Genomic DNA, 7,620 nt, shown 5'->3' with positions numbered 1-7,620 from the left:
GTAAAGACAGTAGCACCGTAGCTGGTGTTCATGGTGGTTTGAGTGGTGTTTTGTTGGTGATTGGAGGTGAGGTGGTGGCGTGAGAGTGGTAACCGAAGTAGGAAGTTGTAGGGTGTTTGTTCGTGGTGTTGTGGTAGGGTGATTATGATTGTCGAAGGTAGTGATTATAGGTGATCGAGGGATGATTAAACAGTAGCAGGTGATCGAGTATCATAAAAGAATAACGACGAGAAGTAGGAAGTAACATAGCATTAAAAGGTGGTGGTGAGTTGCAATAAAACAAGGATGATAAGTTGATAGTGATTAAGTAGAAACATGAGCTGCACCGGTAGCAGGTTTTTGCGTTGGTTTCGAACAACATGATGGGAGATCATAGTAGTTTTGATGGTTTTTCATGGGTCTTGGGTTCTTGGTTAAGAAACGAAATAACAACAGAAGTAATAATAGCCAACAAGTGTTGTTATGGGTGTTTTTGTTGAAGAGCATAAAAGAAGTAGTATTTATGCATAAGTTTCAATAGGTAAAGCAAAGATGATGTGTCGATTAGTGAAATAAACAAATTGCCACGAAAGTCTTGAAATGGTGGGTCTCCTAATTGATAATTCACTCAGCATGTATAGACATAATATATGTAGTTGTATATAAAAAAAAAACAAAAGAACACAGTATCACGTAATAGTAATTGCATAAGTTTCAAGAATTAAATAGTGCCGAATAGCAATCCACAATTAATCAGTCGAGTTATTGGAACAGAAAAGTCACCTTTTAGTTTGTAATCTTCCATATATTTTATAAATATATAACAAAGAGATGAGCTGGTGGATATATATCTAATTATGACAAAAGTAACTAGTGTATGAATTTTAATGTAAGAGAATAATATATCAATCATTCACATATATCTTAATCAATTAACAATTCACGACTAGTAATTTAATCAAATTGAGATTATAGCGTACATAAAGTAATAATAATATAGTATAATAATAAAATCTTTCAATCAATACACAGTGATCTAACAAATTAATCAATTAGGCACAGTGATAATATAATATAATAATAATCTAAATATAAAACGTATGATTAGGTTAGCCGTCGATTACTATTTCATTCACGGACTGAAATTCGTGCTCCGTTGATAATGGATAAAAGTACACAGAAAAATTCTAAATTTTTATATTAAACATCTTTATTTATTCTAGTCATTATTTTAAAAAAAATGGTCATTAATTGTTTTAAACTATTAAATAAAGATTAACTCAACTGTTCGCGCTCGATCTCGGGTAAAATATAAAAAGTATTCAAATTTATTAATTAGCTTCTAAATATATTTTAGTAAGCCCATAATTTATAGATTTCATTTTTGTATCACCGTTTATTTTAAAATTATATAAGCTTGAATTTAACTGGCTTAATATTAATCGAAACATCAAACGAGTATTACAATCATTTAATATTTATTTTTAATATACTTTTATGTATATATAGATATGTTTTAAATAATAATTATTATAATATCATATTTCATAACAACAACATTCAATATTTCAAATTATACTTTCAATTATTATTTATATATATACACACATATATATTTACAAATAGTTGTTCGTGAATCGTCGGGAATGGTCGAAGGTCGATTGAATATATGAAAACAGTTCAAAATTTTTGAGACTCAACATAACAGACTTTGCTTATCATGTCAGAATTATGAAATCGTTTCATGAGTTTGGTTCAAAATTAGTCGAAATTTTCCGGGTCGTGACATTTTACTACAAAATACAGTATAGTGAGTTTCATTTGCTCCCTTTTTAAATGCTTTTGCAATATATATTTTTGGGACTGAGAATACATGCGCTGATTTTATAACTGTTTTACGAAATAGACACAAGTACTTAAAACTACATTGTATGGTTGGATTACTATACCGAATATTGCCCCTTCAAGTCTGGTAACCTAAGAATTAGGGAAATAGCCCCTAATTGACGCGAATCCTAAAGATAGATCTATGGGCCTAACAAACCCCATTCTGGAATTTGGAATGCTTTAGTACTTCGATTTAAATGGTGATTACGATTGCCAATATTTATGGCATACTTGTATGCGGGGAATATTCTATATGCATTATGTTAATGTCGGTTACCAGGTGTTCATCATACGAATGATTTTTATACACTTGCGAGTGTAAGGTTGTTTATGAAAAATGAAATCTTATGGTCTATTAAAATTATGGAATTGATGGATTATGATAAACTAATGAACTCACCAACCTTTTGGTTGACACTTTAAAGCATGTTTATTCTCAGGTATGAAAGAAACCTTCCGCTGTGCATTAGCTCATTCTAGAGACATTATTTGGAGTAGATCATCGCAATGGGACCAGATGTTGATGACTTCGTCCAGATGGATTAGGACGGGGTTTGACAATAATCGTGACGAGCTACCCTGGAGATGTGACTAAAAATGGTGTTTTGAACTGCTTCGCCGGTAAGTGCTTTAGGTTCTTCGCCAAGATTGCACGTTAGTGGGTGGAAAGGATCGTCTTCTTCTTGTCTCCATTGATTAAGTCGACTACGAACTCATCCCTATTTCATCCAAAATAGGTGATGGCTAAGTGGTTGATCCATTCCGGTTACGCTGCTTTCGGGGCTCGAGTGGAAATCTATATCGGAATAGCTGTCGGAGTCCGAGGAACTTGAGCTAGTTGCGAGTTCCATCTTGTACGGTGGGATAGAGGATTGTCGATATGAAATGATTTTCGGATATCGGATGATATTTTAATTATATAGAATACCTATATATAATATTGAAGATCCCGTAGATTACGGAGGAACTTTCGGAAACTGTCAGGCAAAGTTTACAATAACAGATACGCTAGGATATAAATTTATCTATACACTATCTATCAAATAAGTGCAGGAAGTCGTGTCTAGACTTAGGAATGATAAGCAGGTAATTTCCGACAAGAAATGATAAGCAAAATTTTGACATGCAGCTAAGGTCGAAGTCCAGACTCACTTAATGCATCCTAACAACTATCAGTTAGATATACTAATGCAAGACCTGATTCGCTAGGACCAACGCTCTGATACCAACTTTAACAACCCGTCCTAATCCACCTGGACGAATTCATCAACATTTGGTCCCATCGCGAGGTACTGACCTAAATATGATATGTACAACTCCATGTAATATCTTTAAAATGAGCAAATGCACAGCGGAAGATTTCTTTCATATCTGAGAATAAACATGCTTAAAAGTGTCAACCAAAAGGTTGGTGAGTTCATAGATTTATCATAACAATCATTTCAATATATTAATAGACCACAAGATTTCCGTTTATAAATATATGTACAATCGCAAGTGTATAAAAGTATTCTATAAGTTGTTGAGCGCTTCGGTAACCATACTTAACAATTAATGTGGCATATTCCCTTTATTATGAAAGCTCCCTACACTGTACCAAGTGTAGTAAAAATGAAGTACTATGCAACCGTTTACGATACTAGAGCCACTAGCCCGGTTGGGGTGGTCAGACCCGATAGATCTATCAATAGGATTCGCGCTTACATGTTCTTCCAACATGTAAATATTAGTTACCAAGCTATTAGGGAAAATATGTAAGGTGGTACAACTCAACGTAGAATATATTTTAAGTACTTATGTCTATTTCGTCAAACACAAAAGTAGCGCATGTATTCTCAGCCCAAAAATATATATTGCAAAAGCAATTAAAAAGGGAGCAAATGAGACTCACGATACTGTATTTCGTAGTAATTATGCATATAACGGCACTGAACAAGTGCAGGGTTGGCCTCGGATTCACGAACCTATATCATTCATATATATATATATTAAAACATATACTGGAAATCGAACAAATATATATTTTATTATTAGTGATATAATTTTTAAATTAATAACTTATGTATTTATCTATATATTCATTTTATATATTTTGAATAAATATTAATATAGTTAAGTTAAATATATTTTTATATGAAGATCATTTGTTTTTAAAATTAATAATTATGATAATACTTGTATTAGTAATAATATTGATACTAGTAATAAAAATGATAATAATAATAATCATGTTAAAAATAAAAGTAATGTTAATACTAATAATAATAATAATACTAATACTTTTTATAATATGGTACTTTTGATGATACTTTTAATTAAAATAATAATTTTTAATTATAATGATAACTTTAATAATAATGTTACTTTTAATAATAATAATAATAAAAAAAAAAAAAAAAAATAATAATAATAATAATAATAATAATAATAATAATAATAATAGAAATTAAATACTACCTTAAAGTATTTTCCCCAAAAAGATGCCCCAGACAAGGCTTGAACCCAAGACCTGTTGCTTATCCACTAACACACCAAACCATTCAACCATTTCTGCCTTTGTGATTTAATATGAACCCATTTATTTTTATCTTATTACCTTCAGCCCAACCGAAAAAAAAAATGAACTTCGGCCCAGCATTTAAAACTTCGGCCCAACATAAAAAAAAGACTCGGCCCAATCAGTAAACAAAGGATTTGGTCCAAATAAAAAAACAAAAAAAAATGTGGTGGCCTAATTTTATGTAACAACTCGATCTCTTTTTTTTTTTTTTTTTTTTTTTTATCATCAAGTGGGGTTGAAGGCTTTGTTCTTGCCGGCCACTTATTTGAATCAAATTCCTCATGCTAAATTTTGTCTCAAGGAAACAACATTACGGTGCAGTTTTTGAGTCATCCACTACATCATCATCTCATTCCTTTATCATCTTTTACAACCCACCCTCATCAAGTATCGTCTAATCATCAAGGATGGTTCGGTTAGTGTTTGATGGTGGGTAATTGGGTGGTTTGATGGAGGTTTACAGCGACAGCAGCTGTAGCAAAATGATTAATAGACAAGAGCATAATAGCGAAATCATGGGGCGGTTTTGGGTGGTAAACAGGAGCAAAAGAAGTTGCAACAGTGATGGTTGATTTATAGTGATGAAAACAACAACAAAAATGACGATTTAGTGGTGGTTTTTCACGGTTGCCATCTGCTACAACCATACAGTTTCGTAGTAACAGAAAGTAGGAAGTAACCGCAGTGTAGTATCAAAATGATGATGTTTTGTAATGGTTTCAACGAAATAACATATGCATATAGATTGCGAAGATGTTGGGTGGTTTTTCAAGATAAAACTTAAGTGAGAGGAGAGAGAGATGAGAGAGAGGAAAGGTGATGGCCGGTTTAAATGGTGGTCTGATGGTGATGGTTTGATCAAGGGTGACGGTGGCCGGCGGTGATCAAGGTAAAATAGGCTGTGGTGGTTCACAACGAAACAACAACATAAGCAAGTGCAATTTTTCCATGGATTTTAGATGGTGTTCGAAGGTTAAAGATGATGGTGTTGAGTTGGAGGGTGATTCGATGGTGAAGAGGGTGGTTGTATGAAAGTGGTTTTAAGGTGGTATGATGACTTCGATGATGGTTGTTCATGGTAATAACGGTGGTTGTAGGGTGGTGATGGGTTGTGTCAAGCAAGAAGTGGTTGATGTGATGAATTGTTGGTTGTTCCCAAAAGAGATATTAGGTATGGATTGTTTTATAATTGGCAAGGGTGATTGATTCTAATAATGCAGGAGCAAGAAATAACACAAGTGGGTGTATAATAAATTAGTAAATTCATGAGTAAAAGAAACGTGCATATACTTAGCAGCCTCCTTTTTGTCTTGTTTCAATGTTCTCGGACTGGTATTTTGTGCTTCATTGTTAATCGGTAGCGGATAAAAGTCTTCAGAAAATTTTTATATTTTTAAATTAACTATATTTATTTATTTTAGTCATTATGGTATAAAATTCGGTCATTAACTATTAAATAAAAATTACATTAATTATTCACTTCCAACCCTAAGTAAAATCTAAAAAGTTTTAAAATTTAACAAATATCTTCTAAATACATTTTTAATAAGTCTATAATTTATAAAACTCATTTCCAGGTTACCGTTTATTTTAAAATCTTATAAGTTCCTTTTTAACTCGTGTAATATCGTTCGAATGACAATTTAGCGTTACCTCCGTTTACTAAATAGTTTCGAAATCACAAAATATATATTTTGTATACTTTATTTATATATAAATAATATTTATTACATATTATCATTATTTTATATATATCTAATTCTAACAATTACAATACCTAATAATTCATATTATTATATTCAAATATATATAAGCATATTTATTTACAAGTAATCGTATCGTGAGTCATCGGACATAATCAAAGATTAAATGAATTCATGAAAATATTTCAAAAAATTTGAGACTGAACATTACAGACTTTTCTTATCGTGTCAAAATATTAAATCGTATCAAAAATATTAAATCGTATCGAGAGTTTGGTTTAAAATTAGTCGAAATTTTCCGGGTCGTGACAGCTTGCCACCGTCCTTCTAGGTTGTTGATCTCTAGACGGTGTCCATTCAAAAGTATGAACTGACATGTCTTCTAACATGTCATACGCTTGATTTGGTGATTTGTACATAAATACTCCTCCAGCGGAGGAATCTAATATATCACGAGTATGTTCATCAATACCACGAAAATTTTACTATTTGCCCTTTTTGCAATTAGTGTTGTGGACAATTTCGTAGCATTCTTTTTAATCTTTCCCATTCATCATAAAGAGTTTCATCTGACTTTTGTTTAAAAGTGGTGATTTCAGTTCTAAGCCTTTCGGCTTTTGCCGGTGGGAAAAATCGGGTAATGAATTTATCTCTTAATTCGTTGAAAGTTGTGATAGAATCAGGTTTTGATGCTTTCAACCATGCTTTTGCGTCTCTGATTAACGAGTATGGAAAAGTTCTTAACTTAAATACATCTGAAGAAACATTTTTGTTTTTATACAGTTCACATAAATCTTCAAAAGCTTCTAGATGTTCTATGGGATTATTATTAAGTCTTCCGTCGAATTGGTTCTCACGTTCCATGTGCATAAACTGCCCCTTGACTTCCCAGTTTTCAGCCTCAATTTCAGGTCTTCTTATAGGTGCAAGAGCGAGAGGGGGAGCAGTTTGTCTGGTATTCCACATTGGTAGATCATTTGGATCAGTATTACTTCAGCCATTTCTTCTTTAATGACAATGGTTTCAGGTTCAATTTTGATTTCTGGTTGACCACTAGTGTTTCCTACTTATTTATCTTTTTTGTTGTTTTTCGGTGTTTTCGGTTGACTAGTACTACCTAATTTTTTTTGTTTTTCCTGTTTTAATCTTTTGATCAAGCCTCTTTCAGGTTCTGGATTAAGTGCAACGAGCTTAAGATTTCCTGAACGGGTCATACAATTAAGTGCAACGAGCTTAGGATTCACTAAGTGTATAAACATTGAACTTTCTTGAAAACGAATTTTCACAAAAGGATCGAATAACTAAAAACAAATAAAAACCTTTAAACAAACAGACGTTTTTCCAATTTTGCCCACATTTCGAATAGCCAAAAGATGTAGCAGGTAGCCAGGACCCTTTAAATCGGAAATCCAAAACTCGCCACTAACAAATCCAACTATTACTACAAATCAGAAAAATTATCTATTTATTTAACTGCCAACTTTCCCCGGC

The 7,620-nt window shown here is 32.4% G+C and overlaps 1 non-coding gene across 1 annotated transcript; it reads left to right on the top strand.

The window, feature by feature from the left end:
• The first annotated feature begins 6,631 nt into the window (after positions 1-6,631).
• LOC139895524 (small nucleolar RNA R71) lies at positions 6,632-6,738 on the top strand. The gene has a single exon (XR_011775959.1). It is a non-coding gene; the product is annotated as a small nucleolar RNA R71 (small nucleolar RNA).
• The last annotated feature ends 882 nt before the right edge of the window (positions 6,739-7,620 follow it).

The sequence above is a fragment of the Rutidosis leptorrhynchoides genome, chromosome 2, assembly GCF_046630445.1.
Source record: "Rutidosis leptorrhynchoides isolate AG116_Rl617_1_P2 chromosome 2, CSIRO_AGI_Rlap_v1, whole genome shotgun sequence".
Classification (NCBI taxonomy): domain Eukaryota; kingdom Viridiplantae; phylum Streptophyta; class Magnoliopsida; order Asterales; family Asteraceae; genus Rutidosis; species Rutidosis leptorrhynchoides.
Note: the sequence above shows the minus strand (reverse complement) of the source record. Positions and strands in the feature narration are given on the sequence as shown.